The sequence below is a fragment of the Sus scrofa genome, chromosome 2 (genome assembly GCF_054392235.1).
Source record: "Sus scrofa isolate SSC_HxYL_T2T_F1_AM1 chromosome 2, Sscrofa_HxYL_maternal_Yorkshire_Landrace_v2.0, whole genome shotgun sequence".
NCBI classification, from domain to species: Eukaryota; Metazoa; Chordata; class Mammalia; order Artiodactyla; family Suidae; genus Sus; species Sus scrofa.
The window spans coordinates 157141667-157165699 of NC_139384.1; the positions used below are offsets into that span (position 1 = coordinate 157141667).

A 24033-nucleotide genomic window follows, 5' to 3' on the forward strand; every position below is an offset into this window, starting at 1 on the left:
AGGATGGAAGCACAGCCTTTCTATCTCTGCATTCCATTCTTAGCCTTGCTCCATCTTTCACATTTTGTGTTTCATCTAAGTAGCACTGCAAAATTTATTTTATGTGTTTACTAAACCTAGAAGAGCCAATGTTTTAAAATAAGCTTTACTGAAATACAATTTATATCCCATACAATTCAGTGACTTAAATAATTCAGTGGTTTTCAGTAGAGTCACACTTGTACAACCACCACCACAGGTGACTTCAGCACACTTCATCAATTTGAAGAACAAACTGCCTACCCATTAGCATTCACTCCCCATTTCTCCCCGAACCACTTTCCTCCACACCCCCCACCTCTAGGAAACAAACCACTCGTCTACTTTCTTGGGCTAATGAATTTGCCTCTTCTCCTCCACTCAGAGCTTTTATTTTTCTAATCTGCGAGAAGGGAAAAACAAAATCTGTTTTTCATCTACTAGTGTTGTAAATTATAAAATTAGTAGGACTGTGGAAAAACTTCTAGGAAGTGAATGAAAGACAAAGTGGTTTTGAAGGGACATTTCTTACATTAATTTTTAAATTTTTTTTCTAAATTTGTATTATTAAAATTTTCAAAAATACAGAAGAATATCAAGAATAATACAGTACACTTACATTTATCATATAAATTCAACAGTGATTAAGATTTTTGCCATACAGGTTCAATTTTTTTCCATATTATTCCAAAGTAAGTTGCCACATCATTCCTAGTCACTAAAAATTACAGATGTTCCCTTCATAATATTATTGTGGCACCTAAAAAATTAACATTGTTGGTGTTCACGTCCTGGCACAGTGGAAACGAATCCATCTAGGAACCATGAGGTTGTGGGTTCAATCCCTGGCCTCGCTCAGTGGGTTAAGGATCTGGCACTGCTGTGAGCTGTGGTGTAGGTTGCAGACATGGCTCGGATCCTGAGTCGCTGTGGCTTTGGTGTAGGCTGACTACTATAGATCTGATTAGACTCCTAGCCTGGGAACCTCCACATGCTGCAGGTGCGGCCCTGAAAAGACAAAAAGCCAAAAAACAAAAAAAAATTAACATTGTGAATTTGCTTTTCACTTGCCTGTGAGAGTCTAACTTTTAATAAGGGAAATTTATGTTAATTTACTCATATTGCTTTTTTAGCCATTCTTTACTGTCTGTAGCTTACGGTTTGACTCTGAACTTTATACTTTGTTATTTTTAGTTATAATTTTTATTGTATGGCTTATAATCTGTTTTCTTTGATCTTGAAAGATAATAAATTTAGAAGGCTATAACTATTTTAAATCTTTCCATTTATTAATTAATATACTCTTTAATCATTCTTAAGTCTCTATTTATGCATAGGGATGTGTCTAATGAGGGAGAATAACTTCCAACACTCTTTTATATGAAGAATTGTGAATGTTTTAGTTTCTCTTTCCTCAGCTTGTTTCTGTCCATGACTACTTAACCTGAAAGTCCTGGAGTTTGCTTGTTTTTTGTGTGTGTGTAGCTACCATACCAGTTAAGTATTCTTTCTAGAAATGGCACATGCTCACAAACAGGCACTGAATGGCACTTTCAAATACATGTGACAAGACAGAAATATGGGAAATAACCTAGACTACATGTCCATGGCAACTGTTAAGGAAAGGGGAGCACCATTTCACGTGGGATTCTAGATTGAATCGACGCAAGACCTGGAGGACGCTGTGCACAGTAGCCATGGATATGTTAATGAGTTTGGTTGCAGGGATCACGTCATAATGTGTACATCTACCAAAACGTCAAGTCGTATGTCTTTAGGTATGTAAATTTTACATGTCGATTACACTCAATAAAGTGGTTAAAACACAATACTCAAAACTCATCGTTCCTAATCATTTTACTGTGTTTACTATCAGCTGTGCTTTTGAGGGTGTTTACTTCTCAGTGTGTACAGCGGAAGCTTCTATAACGGAGTGTTACTGTGTTTCTCCTCCAGTGTCACATTCAGGGAGGTCACATGTGGAGCCTGAAATTGGCCACGGTAAGAGTATTTGCACCACAGGAACCAGCAAACACTACAAATCAGGGTCTGGTAATTGTTTTTTGCCTTCTTTTTTACAGTTCAGACTAAGCAAAGTAGAGAAAACTTTCGTAACGGGGACTAAATGTAAAGTTTTACTGTAAGTGGTACATTATGAGTAGCACAGAAAAGGAAATATCCTTCCAGTATTCAAAATTATTACCAGAAGCAGAGAAGTTGTTCGTATCGTTGACAAACTAGTGACACTTGTGGCATGCGTCTTTCCTGTTTCCTCTGACCTTATTAATTTAAACAAAAATATGAAGCAACATTCATGGTGGAACTATCCTTGGGGACCCAACTGTTAAACATTTACCAGCACAGAATTTTATCAATTTCACAAATATCTATGGTATCACTAAAAACTCTGCCTCTTTCCTCCACCCTCAATGTGCAAGGAATATAAACCTGATGCAGAACTAATTTAAAAGTTTTATAAGACAGGCTAGAAATAAAGGTAAAAATTAAAAGACAAGAACAATTCCTATAACCGTGTCACTGCCTGCAGTTTTCACAATACTTTCCATATTTCCTGGAGCTTAGGTCTGAGAGCTAGAGCAGATTGCCTTGCAGCAAGGTGCACTTGTACTAGGGAAATCGAACTAAGAAAACCCCATGGTTCCCATCTTGTTTGGATGAACCCCATTTATGTTAATTCCTAAAGGCATTTCATATAAAAGGAGAACATCTATCAAAGTCACCCACGAAGTTTGCTCCCTCATTGAAAATACGTATGCATGCAAATCGTGTCTCATTTAGTCCTTCTCCCCTCATTTAGCACAATTCTGTTTAACTTTGAAGAATATAGTCTTGTTCTCGCCCATCATCCAATTTCTAAAAGATCACTTTATCTAAGTAGAAATCAAATTCTACCAGGCTATTTCCTGCCCTTTTGGAATCCATTCTATGTCTGAGATTGGGAGAGAGAAATGGTTTCTAGTTGGAAGACCAGTGCTTTAAGAGTAAGAGTGCAATAGACACGGTGTCAGAGTTATTGGGAGCTAACTGGGGGCCCATTGTGGACTCAGGGAAATGCCTTACTGTTTGTCCAGGCATCAGGACATCATCCCATCAGGTCCTGAGGATGGTCTGTGAGGGTTATCAGTCGATTTTAGCAACATTTTTTCCCAGAAAGAACCAAGAATAATGTTAGATAAGTCATGGCCAAGAAACAGAAAAGGGTAACCCTGAGTGGGAGGTTTTAAAACGATTCTACAGTGGAAGTCCAGCAGCTAGGAAGATGCTGATTCAGGGGAGCTTGTGAGCCCCAAGAATAAACCTTACTTTGTAAGTCAGCTTGTGCTTTTCCTAGGCCTGTTTGTCTTTAAATCATTTTCTTACCCTTTGCCTCGTCCTTTTTGTAATGAAGGGTAGGAGACAGTTACCCCCGGAAAGGCTTGTTTACCAGGCTACCAAGTCATTTGACTTTTGACTAGATTTGAGCAATGGAGGGAATCGTGAGAGACTGGAGAGTGGAGAAAAGATAAAAACCAGGGTACGCTCTCCTCTCTGCCCATGGAATAGCCTCTCTAGCAGGCTAAATCTCTGCTGTGACATTAGGTCACTCCAAATAACCCTTTCGAGGGTCATGCTTTTATCAGGGGACCTGATTCCTGGGCTCCGGTAATACCACCTCCTCTGTGTTCCACCAGCCTAAGAATGGCACTGGTTTCCCACTGGTCCTCCTCTCAAGGGTACCCCACTGTGGCATGTCCGATCCTCAGCAAACCCCTCACCTGAGCATCCAATGATTGCTGTAAATTTCATCTCCTGTGAATACGAGAAGTGATTTCTATGTTCCTATTTAGATCCTGATGACATACAGATGATCAAAATTCTAGATCCACAGATCTCATTGAAATAATAAGAAGAGCAGCTAACAGTTGGTGAAAGCCTATTGGATGTCAGACACTGTTCTAACACTGGGGACCCACAGCAACCCAGTGTTGCTGTGTAGGAATTTTTGTCATTCCACCTTGCAGATGGAGAGCCGTGACAGTGTATATTTACATTATCCCAAATATTCAGCAAATATTATTTAGAGTTACCGTTAAGTCTCAACTGGGCTGCTGAGAAGTAAGGGAAGGATTGCTTTCTGGGTTAAGGTAAAGTCCATAGAAGTATCCAAGTTTCCAAATGGCCATATGGGAGAAGATAAAGCCAAGAAATACACATCTCAGGAAGTGAGCCAGAACTGTCCATGCCGGCCACCACTTGCCACACACGAAATGGCCTTTCTTTGCTAAAACTCTCAGAATTTGTTTTATGTTGCTCAGGAGGGCAGGCATTCCATGCAGTCTATTATGTCTAAATGAAATGGATACATAAAACGTGATGACTCACCATCTAGCCTTGCGTGTACTCTACAGCAAACTCTTGAGAAAGGGGGATTTCTGAGAATGAGGAGAGTGATGTGCCTTCATGTACCATGAATTCCATCCCAGGGCTCAAGGATTCCTTGGTATGGAAGTAAAAGTACTGGCATTTCCCTAACAATGTCGAGTGACCAAGTGGTATTCACCATGTTCATTCTGAATCTTTTCTCTAGGAATGCAGAGTGGCCTCATTTTGGAAAGCAGCCCCGCCAATGATTAAAGGTGTTTATTCATGAAATGACTTCAGGTTCTCAACGCTGAGCTCCACTCTGGGTGATAAGCATGCCACCAGGGTCCAGGTGACAGAATATAAAGCATCTCAACTTTCACCAGAGCCGTACTTTATGGCCATTACCCCTGCAACTGTGTGTGAAATTATTACCACTGCCTTTTCGTCAATACCGTTTTTGTCACCGCCAAAAACCAATTTAATAAGCTCAGTTCATCAGCCCTATCCCTTTGACTGTTTCTTTTCCCAAAGGGAAATATAATCCATTTTTAACCATTCGGATGTTTAAAAGATTCTTTTATGTGCTGTCTCGGATCATTTTGAATACAAATACATTTTATTCTTGTGTTCCATTTACTCTGGTTACAGGCTGGATTGGATCTAAGGTGCAATGTCTCATCGTATTTTCAGTCAGGGAAGAGTTTTCCAGAGGGATCCTTAAGCTACCTGCACTTGCTGCCCGTCAAACCCATCAGGACTCAACAGCTTTGTCTGCATGGACAAGAGAAGCGAAGTGCCGAACAGTGAGTGACCGGGCAGATAGGTTAACATGACGATGGTAATGCCTTCTTGGAATATTCACACAAAAGATACACCTTTCCCAATGCTCGTCACAATATTTCTCCACCCGATTTTGCTTGTTTTGCTAGTGCGTGATGCTGAAAGAGCAAGGAGGGGGGGAGGGAATTTGCCTTGCTTTTTTTTTCAAATCATTGTCAATAGAAAGCAAAAATATATTATTGTTTAGAATAAATGTACCATAGTCTGGAAAGACAGAAACATGAGAAAAACAAGGATGCTGGATTCTTTGGGTCCCATTTCCTCTCTAGTGTTGAGGGTAGACTTATGACTATAATCCAATTAGACATGGCTCAAAAAGTTAACTCAAGTAAAACAGCCGGCGTCATGGTTACAGAAATTAACTACTGGCCGCTGAGTACTGCCTACATGCCCAGCACTCTGCATTATATTTTTATGTGTTATCTTAGTTAATTCTCACTTTACCTGCCAAGTCAGTATTACTAGTCCAGTTTTAGAGATGCCTAATTTGAGGTTCAGCGAGGCTAAACTGATCAAGACTTCACCACTATTTAGTTTAAGAAGTGAAATTAAAAGCAGGTACTCTGGGTTTCAAGACCCAAGTTCCATGCCATTGTCACCTCTTTTTAATGAGTCAACATAGCAGAGTAGCTGTGCTAGTATTTGACACTGAGTGGGAAGAGACATTTTGGGGATCAGAACATGTAATAAAACCATTCAGTCTCTCCTGCATATAAAGACTTTCTTTTTAAAGTTACTAAGGGGAACGAGAAGTTACATAGTAATGAGAATTCAGAGATAGGCAACATGAATTCCATTTAGAGAGGCACTCATTAGGCAGTACTTTTCTTTGAAATTTCTTCCTGGGGAGCTGATTATGGAAACAGAAGCCAATTGAAATTGCCTGATCTACCTTATAAAACTATGCTATGTAAATATGATGGCCAGGTAATTTTTATTGCCCACTGACAATATCAACTTGAGACCAAAAAGACATTTTGTTCCTCCACAGAAAGAGCTTTTCTTCAAAATGCTTTTCTTTCTTCTTCATTTACCCCAAGGAGCCCATTTTGTTGTGTTGGACATTGAGTGGGAAGGAAAAGCACTGAGGTTTGGATATTGATTTAAACTCATCCAGCCATAGCAATTGCCTCCTTGATAAAACTAAGCTTTTCAAAGCTATAATTTCCCAAGATTTTGCCCTACAGGACAAATACAAAACTCTCTCTGTGCTAAGAAGGCCTGTCCATATGAGACGATGTGTGCTGCCCTCCCTTTCTCATGTAAATAAATCAATACATTAGAATGTAATCTAGAAGGCACTGCCCTGTGTAGTAGCGACCTAATACGCAGGCAGGCTCATTCGCTCTGGAGCATCCACCGTGATGTGGCTTTGATTTCATCATCCTCAACACAAGACATAGGTTCACTGAGTTTGAGATTTAGTTTGATTATTTTTTGTTTGTATATAGAATGTGTTATTGTTTGAGGTCTACTGAAGAGATACGTATTCTAATTTACTTGTGTATGCCTTTTCACTCTGAATAAATATTAATAATTCCTGGTTCTTCTTTGTGAATTGCTGAACTGGTTTGAAAGTGGCCAAAAAGATCCATAGAATAAAAGAAAATTATCTGGAAACAGCATTAACTATAGTGTTTCCCTACCTTTCTGCAATCCATTTGAAAGCACTGGGCACAAGGATTACACTTAATTATCTCAAAATACCCTTCTTACAACTGGATACTAAGCTGCCCTTTCCACGCACATGAGGACCTCTTCTTGGCCTGGGGGGAGTGAGGCTTCCGTTCTCCACACTGAAACCTGGTTAACCTGTCTCTTCCTAACTTCCTTGTGATGTGATAACCTGTCTCTTCCTAACTTCCTTGTGATGTGATAACCTGTCTCTTCCTAACTTCCTTGTGATGTGATACATACTTTCCCCTCAGACACAATTTCCTCATGGCTCAGCCAAAATAAGAAGTCTACTCAATACAGTGAGTCTACAGACCTAAACACACCCTCAGAACCAACACGCTATAACTTAGCATATGTCACTTCCAAACACTCCCTCCCTGCCTGGTGAGACAAGACAAAAGGAGGAAAACTCAATTTGAAAACATTAATTAATACACAATCATTTCAACAAATATATACTAGGAATAAGCATTGTGGTTGGCACTGGGAATAAAATTGTGAGATAAACACAAACTTATAAAATTTATGAAGTTTTATAACATTATAACTTTATATATTTATATTTGTGAATACATTTTATCCAATACCACATAAAACTTATACACTACTGGGGGAGAAAAGAGCTCATTAATAAGTGCAAAATTAACAAGTAGTGTCAAATGCTAAGAAGCATAAAAACAGGGTGCTGAGGAGTTCCCATCGTGGCTCAGTGGTTAACAAATCTGACCAGGAACCATGAGGTTGCGGGTTTGATCCCTGGCCTCGCTCAGTGAGTTAAGGATCCGGCGTTGCCGTGAGCTGTGGTATAGGTTGCAGATGCAGCTCGATCCCGCATTGCTGTGGCTCTGGCGTAGGCTGGTGGCTACAGCTCCGATTCGACCCCTAGCCTGGGAACCTCCATATGCCGTGGGTGCGGCCGTAGAAAAGGCAAAAAGACCAAAAAAAAAAAAAAAAAAAAAAAAACCAGAGTGCTGACATGTCAATTAAAGGAGAGTTTCTCCTCTAGAGGGGTTCTCAGGGAGGGCTTGAAGTAAGAAAGAGCAAGCATGTGAAAACCAGTGGGAAAGCGAGGACCTACAGAGGAAAAAATATGTGCTAAGCCTTCAAAACTGGAAAGAGCTCTCTTGAAGACCTGTAAGAAAGTTAAGAGCAACTGGATCACAGAAAAAGAAAGGGAGGAAGGCTTCAAGGTCAACTGGAAGGTCAGCAAGGCTAAAGCATGAGGGCCTGGGAAGCCATTGACGATGTAGATTTGACTCCAAGCCCAATGGAAAGCTATTGAAGGGTTTTAAGCAGAGAAGATGTATGTATGATTGGACTTGCATTTTCAAAAAAGTCCTCAAGCTTCCACGCAGAGAATATATTTAGTAAGGGTCAAGAGTAGAAGCTTTCATGAAAGTCACGGTCATAACTAACGAAGCATTGCTGAGACAATGGCATTAAGTACTTTCTCAAGTGTGCATGGACCCAACACTCTCCTTGGAGCAAAGGGTGTGGAACATACACAAAACACTGAAGGACTTGGGTTTTCAACAAAGAATGGGACCGACTGTTGTCTTCTAATTTTTTTCCTGTTTTAACCACTTCTTTAAATGGCCATCCCATATAAAGGGACACAGAATAAGACTAAAATGTAAAAACGGGAATTGACTTAGAGTTAATTTCACATTTACTCAATACCTATTATGTGCCAGGATCTGCACTAGGTGCTAAGGGCTCAAATGTCCTTCAACAAAGAGTTCAAACTAATAGGGCAGCCAGTCTTAGTAAAATGAACTGCAACATAAAGAGAGAAATGTCACTCACTGGAGATATTTGCACTGTGGAGGGCACTGCTAAGAGGGAGGACCCCAGGCTTCTCCTTTCGCAAACCCCCACCCAGTGCCATGATGAAAAAGACATATCCAAAAATACACAGCTGTTCTCATCTTCCACTGATGAAGCAACGGGATTGCCTAAAACCAAAGGAAAGACTTTTAACTCTAAGATGCAGGCTCTGAATTGTAAATTGCATAAGTTTATCTATTCCCCCAATTTTCTGCTGATGGTGAGTTCCAGGAGTTCCTCAGTTATGGAATATAACTGATTTGTAAACGTCAAAATTCCTGCTTATTCAATTCAGCTCCTCAAAAACCAGAACAGTGTTTGCCAATAAATTTACTACCACAATATACTTTATAACATGCATACTAAAAGAATAGCATAGACCAAGGGAGTGTATTTGATGATAATGCTTATTGAATCCTTGTATGCTCAGCACACAAAGCACTATACTAAGTGCTTGTATTGTCGATTCATTGAATCCCCCATCAACTCTGTGTACTGGTACTGATTTTAACCCCTTTCATAGATGAGGAAACGGAGGGCACAGAGCTAATAAGAGGAGGAGCTAGGACTAGAAGGAAAGGACTCCAGAAGCAGGTTGTAGAAGATATAGAACCAATGAAGAAAAGCAGGGTATCTGTAGGTTCTGTTTTAAACTGAGACAAAGTTGGCACTGTATCATATGTGTGAGCATTTCTGAAAAGCCATGGGGATCAAGTCTCCAGGAGATGGGAGAATACCAAAGCCACAACTATCTCTGCCATCGATGGATTTGATCATGACCCTTTCCTATAAGCAACCATCTTTTAAAAGTTTCATTTTAAATGTTAAAATATGCAAATTTTTGTTTTTTGTTTGTTTTTTGCTTTTTAGGGCTGCACCTGTGGCATATGGAAGTTCCCAGGCTAGGGGTCAAATTGGAACAGTAGCTGCCGGCCTAAACCAGAGCCACAGCAACAGCAATGCGGGATCTGAGCCGTGTCTGCAACCTACACAGCTCACAGCAACGCCAGACCCATAACCCACTGAACAAGGCCAGGGATTGAACCTGCATCCTCATGGATGCTTGTCAGATTCGTTAACCCCTGAGCCACAGTGGGAACTCCAAGAATATTTTTTTTAAAACAAGGAAATCTTGGAGTTCCCTTCATGGCTGAGTGGAAATGAATCTAACTTGGAACCATGAGGCTGAGGCTGCAGGTTAGATCCCCTGGCTTCAGTAGGTTAAGGATCTGGCGTTGCCACAAGCTGTGTTGTAGGTTGCAGACGTGACTCGGATTTGCGGTTGCTGTGGTTGTGGCGTAGGCCGGCGGCTACAGCTCCGATTAGACCCCTAGCCTGGGAACTTCCATATGCTACCGGCGTGGCCCTAAAAAGACTAAGTAAATAAATAAATAAAGGAAATCTTATAAAATCAACATCAGGTTGTAATGATCGTTGTACAACTATAAAAGTAAGAAAATTCATTGAGTAAAAAACATCAAAATCATCATGTTCCTAAGTGAGGGTAAACAGGATTTCTTGCTGTCACTGCCTTGATTGGCTGAAAGCCCAAAGTATATTATTTCTCAGGCATAATCCCATAGAGAGAAGGAAAATTTCCCACAGGTAAGTGTTTGGGCGCGTGTTTCTTTCCAGCTGAGTGTTCAGAGCCCTCCCTCTTTTCCTTCAAACTACAAAATAACAGGAAAGCAGAGACATAAAAGAATCCTCAAACAAATATCCAAGCAATTGGAGAGGTGGAGAGGAAACTAGACTCGTCTGAGGACACGGTTTTATTTCACTAAAGAATAATAAAAGTAATTCTTAGTTGTGCTTGACGCCTTAGAGTTTAGAGAGTGTTTTAATATTCATGCATTGTTTTACAGAGCACTAAAAATATCCCACGTGGAAAAACCAGGGTAGGATTAGACACATTTTTCTATTAAGAAACTTAAAATTGGAAGAAATTAAATAACTCACTCAAGACCATACCTGTTGAGATGAACCTAGCACACAGACGCTGGTCTTCCAAAGTTTGTTTCTCATTTACCTCGCTTGCCTCTTCACGGATAAACTTTGGCTGCTTATGCTAATTAGATTTTTCTGGGTTTTTTTGTTTTTTTTTTTTTTCATCTCCCTACTCTTGCACATCAAAGGGAAAGGGGAAAAAAGTATCAAAACTGAAAATAAGTAAATGTATTTTTTTTAATTAGAGCTCTTGTCTTTTCTGAATATATGCCTAAGAGTGGGGTGGCTGGATCATACTCCATTTTTAGTTTTTTAAGGAACTTCCATACTGTTCGCCAAAGTAGCTACACCAATTTACATTAAAACAGAAAAAGACAAACAGGCATAGAAAAAAAATTTATGGTTCCCAAACACAAAAGAGGGGGAGGGAGAAATTAGGAGTTTGGGATTAACATATACACACTACCATATATAAAACAGGTAAACAACAAGGAGCAACTATATAGCAGAAGGAACTATACTCAGTATCTTTTAATAAGCTATAAGGGAAAATAAGCTGAGAAAGAATACATATATATATATATACACACACACACACACACACGAACACATGCATACATATGTATACATATGAATTCAGATAAATACACACACACACATATATATAAATCATTTTGTTAAACGCCTGAAACTATACAACAGTGTAAATCAAATATACTTCAACTTAAAAAAATGATACTGAGAAAACTCCGTTTGCAGTTGGAGAAAAATTACCAGTGATGGCTTGTTTGGAATTCTGTATACGATTAGATTGTCAGATTTCCCCTTCAGCCATGACAGAATGACTGGTCCCACACCAGCCCTCCCAAAATATGTGAAAAATATCTTTACAGACATTGGAAAACAGGCAGTACATGATCCAAAAACTCACTGTTATCAAGATGTCAATTTTCTCCAAAACTGATCAACACAATCCCAATCAAAATTCTGGAAACCTTCTTAGTATAAATAGACAAGATGATTCTAAAATTCACACAAAACTGGAAAGAACCTAGAATGTACAACATAACTTTGGAAATAAGCAGAATTAAGATGAAGGATATTATCATATTTCAACACCTACTTTAAAGCAATAGTAATAAGACCACATGACGTTAGAATAAAGATGGACATACAGATCAATAGCATAGAATAAGAAATCCAGAGATAGACCCACATATATAGTCAACTGAGCCGTGATGATCATATCAAGATAAATTACTGGAGAAAGGGTTTTCTTCTTAATACGTAGTGATGGTACAATGGTATGTCCATACGAAAAAATATTAACCTAAACCCCTACCACATACTAGAGGAAAAATAACGAAAACACTGAACTGGACATTAAAACTATGATCTATAACTTCTAACAAATGATCCCAACCTCATAGAAGGCAGGCTTTTTAGAGAAGACCAAAGAAAAAAATCCCACTAACTGTAAAAGAAAAATAGAAGCTAATGCATTGGAATTAATCAAAAATAAAAAGCTGTTTCCCAAAAGATATAAGAAAGGAAAAATAAAAGCCAAGAACTGGGAGAAATTATTTGCAATACATATACTGACAAAGGATCTGTACTCAGAATATATAAAGCACCCTTACAACTCTACATTAAGATAATAAACAGGAGTTCCCGTCGTGGTGCAGTGGTTAACGAATCCGACTAGGAACCATGAGGTTGCGGGTTCGATCCCTGCCCTTGCTCAGTGGGTTAACGATACGGCGTTGCCATGAGCTGTAGCGGAGGTCGCAGATGCCACTCAGATCCTGCGTTGCTGTGGCTCTGGTGTAGGCTGGCAGCTACAGCTCCAATTAGACCCCTAGCCTGGGAACCTCCATATGCCGCGGGAGTGGCCCAAGAAATGGCAAAAAGACAAAAAAATAAATAAATAAATAAATAAACAATCCCATAAAAATAGAGAGTTGAACACATACTTTTCCAAAAAAATAGATATTTATTTGGCCAAGGGCAGTTGAAAAGATTCTCAGCATCTTCAGTCATCAGGGAAATGCAAATTATAACAACAAGATATGAACACACTCACTAAAACAGCTAAAATTAATAAAAAGTCCGACAATGCCAAGTATTGGTGAAGATGTTGAGCAAAAAGACCTCATGTATCACTTGTGCGGATGTACAGGGGTAGAGCTAATTTGGAAAGCTTTTTGGCAGTGCCTGTTAAAGTGAAACATACACTTACCAACTGATCTAGCAACACACTCCTAGGTATTTACCCAAGATAAATAAAAACACACGAACTTTTACATAAATATTCATAGCAATTTTATTTATAATAGTCAAAAACAGGAAACATCTCAGAACATCAAAAGAAGAAGAGATAATAGAAAAATAGTCAGCAATAAAAAGGAATGAATTGGCAAAACAGTTAGTTCAGGGTCTCCGCGAAGCAAACAAGAAGACGTAATTAAACATGATGGGAGACTTATTAGGGAAAACACCTTCAGAGAAAAGTGGGATGGATAAGAGGAAGAAGACAGCATCAGCCCATCTGGCTCCTGGGAAGGAAAGAAGAAAGGAAAAGGGACAGGATAAGAAGCACCTCATTCCATAGGCTGTCTTTTTGTTTTGTTTTATGGTTTCCTTTGTGTGCAAAATCTTCTAGGTCTGGTTAGGTCCCATTGGTTTATTTTGTTGTTTTTTTTGTTTGTTTGTTTGTTTCTGTTGCTTTGGGAGACTGACCTAAGAAAACATTTGTACAGTTGATGTCAGAGAAAGTTTTGCCTATGTTCTCATCTAGGACTTTTATGGTGTATTGTATTATGTTTAAGTCTTTAAGCCATTTTGAGTTTATTTTTGACAATACTTTCAATGAAAAAGATACATGCTCCCCTATCTTCACTGCAGCACTATTCACAATAGCCAAGACATGGAAACAACCTGCATCTTCATCAACAGATGAATGGATTAAGACGTAGTATCTACACAATCAAATGCTGCTCGGTTATAAAAAAGAACAAAATAATGCCATTTGCAGCAACATGGATGGAACTAGAGATTCTCAAATTAAGTGAAATAAGTCAGAAAGAGAAAGACAAATACCATATGATATCACATATCTGGAATCTAATGTACAGCACAAATGGTCCTATCTACAGAAAAGAAACAAACCCATATGGAGAACATATGTGTGGCTGTCAAAAGAGAAGGGGGGTGGGAGTTTGGGGTTAGTAGATGCAAACCATTCCCTTTGGAGTGGATAAGCAATGAGATCCTGCTGTGTAGCACAGGGAACCATGTCTAATCACTTGTGATAGAACATGATGGAGGGTAATGCGAGAAAAAGAGTATAAAAGAATGTATGTATATGTATAACTGGGGCACTTTGCTGTACGGCAGAAATTGACAGAACACTGTAAATCAACTATAATAGAAAAACAAAAATCTTTAAAAGAAAAAAAAACCACATCTCAGATAGCAGCAGAGTTCTAAGAAGATTTTGGCCAGGCTGATAGTGTGCCCTCATGCCAAAGCTGCTGGTCAGTCCTTCTTCTCATAGGAGAGAGTGTGCACCAGCTTTCCCGCCTCATGCAGTCCCTCCTAGGACAGCCGGCGTGAAGCAGGCCTTCAGCCATGCACACGGAGATGGACTCCGGCTCAGCAGCTGGGATCAATGATATGATTGGTCAATTACACTGCCTGTAGCAGGAGTTCTGAGCAGCCATTTTCATGGCTGCTATAATGCAACCACATGAGAAAAAGCCAGACACAAAGAGCACTTAGTGTATGATTGCATTTATATACATTCCAGACCAAGAAAAACTAGTATTCAGGCATATTTGGTATGGCTCACTAATAATAACCACTAACATTTCAGTGGTAGCAATCAGATCACTGATTGCCAGGGGCAGTCAGTGGGGAGAATTGACTGCAAAGCAGCCTGAGCAAACTTTGGGGCGTGGTGGAAGTTTCCCATGTCTTGATCAGGCTGGTGGTGACAGAGATGTACATTTGTCGAAATTCACCAAATGTACATATTTTAATATATGCATACTTCATTAAAGTTAATGTAAAACTTACTTTGTAATTCTAAAAGAGAAAACAAATCTGTTAAAAATAATCAGTAGGAGATCCCATCACGGTTCAGTGGTCAATGAATCTGACTGGGAACCATGAGGTTGCAGGTTCCACCCCCGGCCTCGCTCAGTGGGTTAAGGATCCGGCGTTGCCATGAGCTGTGGTGTAGGTTGCAGATGCGGCTCGGATCCTGAGTTGCCGTGGCTGTGGTGCAGGCCGGTGGCCACAGCTCCGATTAGATCCCTAGCCTGGGAACCTCCACACGCCGAGGGAGCAGCCCAAGAAAAGGCAAAAAAAATAAAAAAATCAAGAAAAACATATATAATATGATCTCAGGTATGTAAAGTTTGTACATAAGTCTAGAGTAATATATTAAAACATGGTCACAAAATTTTTTTAGGTGTCACTCAGCTTTCAGTCTCTGTTGACACCGTTTCCTTTTTTCACGTGAGTTTGGCCTAATAAGAACCACTCTTGGAGAGGAACTTTGCTGTCCTATTTCAGATGCACTTTTATTTGCTTCCTGGACATGATGTTTTTCTCTCTGACGGGTGGGTGGTTTGTGCACCTGGACCACCTGCCACACATTTCCTTGCAGCAGTTCAGGGGACAAGATGTTTTAAAGACCTTGTGAAATGAAACCACAATCTTTCTCAAAACATGCACCCACTAGCTATATTACACGTTAGTTTTTATACCCCTCCAAACTGGCAGACTTTTAAACTAACATACTGGTTGTAACATTTGACATGTGCTTGAAACAAATTTGCTTATGAATTTTTTTTTTTTTTTGGCTTTTTAAATCTGCACCTTTGGCATATGCAAGTTCCCAGACTATGGGTTCATTCGTAGCTGCAGCTGCCGGCCTACGCCACAGTGACAGCAACATGGGATCCGAGCCGTGTCTGCGACCTACACCACAGCTCATAGCAACCCCAGATCCTTAACCCGCTGAGCAAGGCCAGGGATGGAAGCCACATCTTCATGGACACTAGTCAGGCTCATTACCTCTGAGCCATGATGGGAACTCCAGGAAATGACTTTCTTTCTCCAGACCTAGGTCGGTCTACATCAAGTAAAGAACACTGGCTACAACTTTTTAAGCACGTACTATGTACCAGCCACAATACCCGGCAGAGTCTATCTTACCTTCAATCCTGATAAGCATTATTCTCAAAATAGTGTCAATACTTGCAAGAGCATCACACAGCCATTGAGATTTGAAACCACATTTGTCTGGTGCCGAAGCCTATGTACTCATGTACGTCACCACCATACCCCCGGAGTTGGTGCTTTTGACAGCCATACATGTGAAGCAAGTCGCTGATGTAAATAATCAGTTAAATCAAGCTGAGTACTTGGGTTGGAAGCAGATACTAGTTTTATCCATGGTCATTTGCATATTTCAAGTGAATGGCTTAAACTATGAAAATAGCTCAACTTTGACAAGGTTTTAAAGACAGGTCATGTATTTAATTCTACTTCCTCGTCACCCATTCATTCTCATAAATTCTCACTAGACATAAGAGCTGCCTGCCTTAAGTTCATTTACAAACCACTGACTTGGGGCCTATTCTTAGGCGGCTGGTAGTTGCCAGACAGACTAAGACCTTCAGAATCATTCTCCTCTCTTAAACGGAGAGAGCTTGGGTTCGTGTCATGCTTAGAAGTGACCATGACAGAGATGGGATGTTCATCACACCATGAAAAGATCCCGGATGGAAGTCAGAAGACTTGATGTTTGAGGCTGACTCAGCCATTAACTATATAACTTGATGCAAATGAATGTCTTTCTAGTCATGACCCAAAGTATCTTCACCATATGGACACATTTCCAACTCCAGCCATTGCTGCTCCATCCTTTGATCCCATCTGGCCATCCCTGTACATGCCAGGCCATTCCCACCTGCATCTCTTTGCTGGGCAATAAAGCAAACCAGAAATTCTAGGAATTTATACACCCCAGATCAGCTGTCAGCCAGTGACTGATAGTAGTTGGTGGTTGAATACCCCAGCTCCCTTTCCTCTCAGGTAACAGAAAGAGCTACGGGTCCCTCATGGTGCTTTCGGTTGCCTAGCAGCCTTCATCTCTAGTTGCAAGAGTAACTTCCTTCCTAAGAGAAACATTATTAGCTTTCTTTTCCTCCTTCTCCCATTTCCCCCACTGCCCTAACTACTGTTTCCCAAACCAAAAACTTGTTCTTGTCCTTGACTCAGGGTCAGTTTCCTGGAAACCTAAACTAAAGCTTCTTACACTCCAAGTCTAACATTTGGCCCTTTAACAGTAAAGAAAATTCTGTAAGGGACCTGATGTGGGTTTTGTTTGTTGTTGGTTTTTTTTGTTTGTTTGTTTGTTTGTTTTGTCTTTTTGCTTTTTAGGGCCTCACCTGTGGCATATGGAGGTTCCCAGGCTAGGGGTCGAATTGGAGCTACAGCTGCTGGCCTACACCGCAGCCACAGCAATGCCAGATATGAGCCGTGTCTGTGACTTACACAACAGCTCATGGCAATGCCAGATCATTAACCCACTGAGCAAGGCCAGGGATGGAACCTTCAACCTCATGGTTCCTAGTCAGATTCGTTTCCAATGCGCCACAACGGGAACTCCCCATTGTGGTTTTAATAATATCCATGAACTAATTTTGTGTTACTCTTGGTTTTTTAACCCTTATTTTTCTGGCTTAAGTGAATGTTATACATCCTCAGTCTAGAAGAAGAGTAAGTGCGTAAGCAATTGTTTTCTTTTATAATGAAAGAACCGCTTATCACTTGAGTCTCCAGACATGCATTTGGTGTTATTACCTTTGAGACTTTTTCAACTCATACGTCATCGTATACATATACAGAAAGTTTCTTCATGTAGGAACAGTTCATGAATATATTTCCATATTAATAATCACACTTCTATGTCACCATTTTTAATAGTGGCCTAAGATTACATTATATTATTCTAATATATAATTTAAAGGTTCCAATACATTCTAATGTATTATAATTTTTAAACAAATCCCCTGTTTGGGGACTTCTGGGATATGTCTTATGTTATAAATAACATTATTAGATGTTCTTGCATATGTACCTTTGCATACTCCCACAAATATTCCTTAAAAAATTGCTAGATCAAAAGACAAACATGATGAAGATCCTGTGTACATAATGCACAATAGCTTATACATACCTGTAATACCTGTTACACCTCTACCTGTAATACATGGAATGACACCCTGTCGGTACTGGACTGCATGATGTTCTCAACACCCATGTCCACCAATAGCTACAAAACACTACCTCCTTATTCTCTGACAAGTAATTTTGTTTGCTAAAATGATTTAATATGCTTTTGTGTTTATTGAGCACTTACATTTCTTCTTTTGTGAAGGGCCTATTCGCATCTTTCTCCTATTTTGTCCTATTGGGATATTCATTATCTTTTACTGTTTTTTTTTTTTTCCTTTTTACTGCCGCACCTGCAGCATATGGAGGTTCTTGGGCTGTGGGTCACACTGGAGCTGCAGCTGCTGACCTACACCACAGCCACAGAAACACCTGGATCTGAGCCATGTCTGTACCCTATGCCACAGACTAGAGCAATGCTGGATCCTTAACTCCCTGAGTGAGGCCAGTGATCAAACTTGCACCCTCACAGAGACAACATCAGGTCCTTAATCGGATGAGCCACAACGGGAAATCCATCTTTTACCGATTTTTAGTGTTCTTTATATATAACCAGTATTAACCTACACTGTGCAAGTTCCATATCTCAGTCCCAATTTAGCGTTCTGTTTTTAAATTTTGTTTTGGGTTCTTCCATACAAGAAGTGATTATTTTACCTGATCAAGTTTTATCTATAGTTTCTGCCTATGGCATCACGTCAAATTCATGGAAATATTCAATGTTTTCTTCCAACATTTTTCTATTTTCTTGATACAATTTCAACCTTTGATTATACACCTGGAATTCATTTGATTTTTACTAGGAAGCACAAATTTGTCATGCTTTTTATTTTAGTAATTATTATTGTGTTCTCACGAGGCCCTGGGGATATGAGGTGAATAAGACACAGCTTCTCTCCTAAAGCTCATAGGCATGTTCCTGTCTGCTGGCTCCTGGTCAAGTGACTCTTATAACCACAGACTCATTTTTTCAGGCACCTGAGCCCTTGGAATAAGAGAGCCTCGCAGGGAGTGAAATGATTGCAACTCTCAAACTTGTAGCATTCCGTTCTGTAGGAATATTGGAGGAAGACTGATGAGCTGAGAATAAAGTCAGGGCAGCTCCTACACCAAGCCTTTCTTAGCATCATAGTTTATAATATCCAAGTAAAGGAAAACTCTTTCTCTGGCATTGCCTACTCCCAAGCTAATAATAGCCTTCTCATTTCAGCGTTACATGTAAACAGATTGCAATCTCTGCAAGTAAAGTGCTTTGAGGAAAAAAACACATTAACGTAATCTGAAAATAATTGCTGAATGCTGGGCTATTAGAGCTTTTGACTTGTGATATATGAACACTTAGAAATTGTTGAAGCTGCAAAATTATCACCACCCATACACACACGAACGTTCATACACACCTAGCCATTTCACCTACTTCTCACATGCATCATAGGCGAATGGAAGGCAGGCATTTTTATTGCAAATTTTAGATATATAAACAAAGGCTCAGCTATAGAGATCGAATGGCACACTGCAGCATCACCAGGAGTCAGCTGGTGCCTAGGCTTGTGAGGACAGTGACAGAAAAAAGGTAAAAATTGTTTCTTTGGGAACCCATCCACACTTGTTAGTCTTTTCTGCCTCTTACTAGTGATATGACTTAGAGCAAACTCCCCAACCTTTGTGAACTCCTGTTTACTTATCTGTGAAGCAAAGGGGTTGATATTAAAAAAAACATTAAAAGCCCTTCAGCACGAACACCTGATGAGTTAATTTTCTACTGTTAACATCCATAATTCCTCCAGAGCTAAAGGTAAAACACAGATCCCTCAAAGATTCAGAGGAAGCTAAGCTCACATTTGAATTGCAAACGGTCAGTGAGAGCTTGGAGATCTTCATCTCCTATTTATTTGCTTGCTCAGATGTGTAAGACTGACCGCATTTATAGCTTCTTCTCAAGAGAGAGTTTGAGGAGCTAACATTGCCTGTTGCATTAGTAACATCATTTAAGGAAAATACTAGCCCTCCCCTTTTCCTATTCTTGGCTGGAGATAATGCACTAAATTGTTTCAGAATAGGAAGGGAATTATTGACTAAAGACAGTCTAAGAGGCCTGTTCCATTTTAGGGGCTTTAAAACTAATAGCACCAAGAATAAGATTTAGAGGGGCTATAATAGCAAAATGAGCATCAGAAACCTGGATCTCTTTTCCTAGAGCCCAGCTATTTCTACACTGTCAGAGTAAATTATTGACAAAGCCATCTGGCCCTTTGCAAGAGAACACTCTACTCCCTGGTTCTGAGCAGGTGATATGTTTTAGTCCGTCAATGAGAATGAAGCTGATTTTGGTCTCAAAGCATTGATAATTCCTCGAGACTTGCATTTCCTATGCGTGAACTATTCTTATCTCTGAATGCCAGAAGGGGAAAACATCAGTGTCAGGGCTGAGAGAGACGAAATGAAAAGCAAATAACTTGATGGCGAGCCAATCTGGACTACGGGTCCTCGATGCCACTTGCCCTGAATATAGAAATGTGTCCACATTCTTCAGAAAGGATGTGACCACTCTATCCCGCTGTCACCTGTTTTTACAGAATTAAAAATTATCTGTGTATAGAGGTAGGGAGGCAGGGTGTGGGGAGATGCCTGCTCTTATAGGGGAAGAAGAAGCCTTTCCTGGTTTTCTTTCCAGGGTAGCAGATCTTCCTGGGTCGATATGGAGTCAGAGAATAAAATGCTACATCTCAGGAAACTACTGCTCAGTGGGTCAGTGCTTATTTCTTTCCACTAAACTAGTGTTACGCAGTAGAGACAAAGCTGGATCTGGCTCCACAGCCTAGCCTGGCCTCCAGGCCCCACTCCCTTTAAGGAAGCTGAGGAGGAGAGAATAAAACTGGCATAGGCATGTGGTCTTTTTAGTCTTCCTTGAAAGTTTTGTGAGGAGCAATTGAGCCCCCAGGGGAATGTTTGCCTGCTTGTCCCCTAGTTCACCTATGTCACGGTCATCAGGAGTGCAGCATGTGTGTGGCTTTTCAGAACCCTTTCCTGAAAAAAGCTGATTGCACAAAAACAAGGCAGATGTGAGCAACTTGGATCGCCTCTTTGAATTTGAACCAAATTTCATTGTAGCTCAAAGATATCCCAGGTTTGTGACAGCAGTTTCTGATGGCTATTTTATTATTTATGGAGTTTCCTTTTTCTTTTTTTAGTTATTTGTGCTCATTTTTTGGAGCTTCGAGTAGGGAGTTGGTGAGTGTGAATTCATCTCTGCTTCTTACTAGAAGCTTTCTCATTTTGAGCAAATGAAAACACTGATTGGAGAGATTTCTAGGGCTGTGAAATTATTCTGTATGATAATGGATATACAACACTGTGCTTCTGTCAAAATCCATGGAACTTTATCGCACAAAGAAGAACCTTAATATATGCAAATTAGAAAGAAAAAAAACAACATTTGGGAGGTCAGGATTCCTGAAGGGAATGCAAACTGTGAATAGCATCTAACTGTGTTACAACTGGATAAAACCACCCCTCTGGAAGGATGAGGATAGGGAGGTGGGGTGAGAAGGCAAAGAACAGAATTTGTAAGGCTAAAGGCAAAAGAACTGTGCAGAAGCAAGCACTGCATTCTGGTTGACAAAGGTATTACCTATGGGACACACAACACCTTTTTCTTTCTTCCTTCGGTTTTGTTTGTCTGTTTCATTTTTGTTTCTTGATTTTTGGGGGGTTTTGTTTGTTTGTTTTAGTTTTATAGCTGCACCCATGGCATGTGGAATTTCCTGGGCCAGGGATTGAATCCAAGCCACAGCTGCAGCAACACCAGATACTTGGACCCACTCACTGCACCAGTGGGGATCAAACCTGCATCTCCACAGAGACCCCAGCCACAGCGGCTGAATTCTTAACACACTGCACCATGGCAGGAACTCCTCTTTCTTTTTTTCTTTTTTTTTTCCAAAGTTTTATTGATGTATATCTGATTGTAATGTTCTGATAATTTCTGCTGTACAAAAAAGTGATTCAGTTATACATGCACACACATCCGTTCTTTTTCAGATTCTTTTCCCATCTCGATTATCAGAGAGTACTGGGTAGAGTCTCCTGTGCTATACAGCAGTTCCCTGTAACAATTCTGATCTGGTGCTATGCTTGCATGCTAGATTGAACTTTAAATAAATGTATGGCAGATGGTGGAAGCCAGGTTTCTCGGTGTTGGAGCGAGAATTTACAGATAAGCAAGAGAAGCTAGAATGATCCATGTAGTAATGGACTGGAGCTAGAGATATCAGTAAGAAATTTTGTTTCTTAATATACATAGATAATTACATAAAGAAATACAGATACTAGGTTCATGTATACTCATATTTCCTTTTTTTTAAACTTTCTATTGAAGTATAGTTGATCTATAAAGTTGTGCCAATTTTGTCTATGCCGCAAAATGACAAAGTCATACATATATATATACATTCTTTTTTTAAGTATGATTGATTTACAATATTTCTTCAATCACACATAATTCCCTGTGCCATACAATGTGAACCCACTTCCCATCCATTACACATGTTACAGTTTGTATCCACCAACCCCAAACTTGCCATCCAACACACTCCTTCCTCCCTTCCCCCCGGCTTCCTCAAGTCTGCTCCCCTGTCCATGACCCGTTTCTGTTTTGTAGAAAGGACAATCTGTGCTACATATTAGATTCCACATGTAAGTGATATCATATGGCATTCTGGATAACCAACAGACACATGAAAAAAACACTCAGCATCACTGATTATCAGACAAATGCAAATCAAAACTACCATGAGGAACCACCTCACACCAGTCAGAATGGCCATCATTCGTAAGTCCACAAATAAACGCTGGAGAGGGTGTGGAGAAAAGGGAACCCTTCTACACTGGTGGTGAGAATATAAGTTGGTACAACCACTATGGAAAGCAGTATGGAGGTACCTTAGAAAACTATACACAAAACTACCATACGACCCCGCAATCCCACTCTTAGGCATATATCCGGACAAAACTCTCCTTGAAAAAGACACATGCACCCACATGTTCATTGCAGCACTATTCACAATAGCCAAGACATGGAAACAACCCAAATGTCCACCAACAGATAACTGGATTAGAAAGATGTGGTATATATACACAATGGAATACTACTCAGCCATAAAAAGAACAAAATGATGTCATTTGCAGCAACATGGATGGAACTAGAGACTCTGATACTAAGTAAGTCAGAAAGAAAAAGACAAATACCATATTATGTCACTTATATCTGGAATCTAACACAGGGCACAAATGAACCTTTCCACAGAAAAGAAAATCATGGACTTGGAGAACAGACTTGTGGTTGCCAAGGGGGAGGGGGAGGGAGTGGGATGGGCTGGGAATTTGGGGTTAATAGATGCAAAATATTTATCCTTTGTAATGGATAAGTAATGAGATCCTGCTGTATAGCACTGGGAGCTATGTCTAGTCACTTATGATGGAGCATGATAATGTGAGAAAAATAATGTATACATGTATGTGTGACTGGATCACCTTGCTGTACAGCTGAAAATTGACAGAACATTGTAAACCAGCTATAGTCGAAAAAATAAAAATTGTTATTAAATAAAAAAAAGAGAGATAAGCCTTGCAAACTGTTGCTGGGAAGGTAAAAGGGAATTACCATTATGTAAGGTAATGTGGAAGTTCTCAAAAACTTAAAAATAGAACTACCATAAAATCAAGTAATCCCACTTCTAGGTATACAACCCAAGGAAATAAAATTGCTATCTCAAAAAGGAAAAACAAACAAACAAACAATGAGGTACCACCTCACACTGGTCAGAATGGCCATCATTAACAAGTCAACAAATAACATATACCGGAGAGGGTGTGGAGAAAGGGACCCCTCCTTCACTGTTGGTGGGAAAGTAAATTGGTACAGCCACTATGGAAAACTGTGTGGAGGTACCTCGGAAAACTAAATATACCATACAACCCAGTAATTCCACTCTGAGGCACATATCCATACAAAATATTCATTATACATGCACCCCCATGTTCACGGCAGTGCTGTTCACATCAGCCAAGGCCTGGAAACAACCTGAATGTCCATGGACAGATGAATGGATT

General features: G+C 39.9%; 1 protein-coding gene and 1 long non-coding RNA gene across 2 annotated transcripts in view; one reads left to right on the plus strand and one right to left on the minus strand.

Moving 5' to 3' along the window:
* The window catches only part of LOC146405807 (uncharacterized), a 382566-nt gene extending 375799 nt beyond the window's left edge, over window positions 1-6767 (plus strand). The window contains exon 3 of the long non-coding RNA XR_014838978.1: window positions 5032-6767. This is a non-coding gene — a long non-coding RNA (uncharacterized LOC146405807). The remainder of the gene's footprint in view (window positions 1-5031) is intronic.
* Window positions 1-24033, minus strand: part of LOC146405808 (uncharacterized) — a 502014-nt gene that overhangs the window by 138715 nt on the left and 339266 nt on the right. The window lies entirely within an intron of this gene.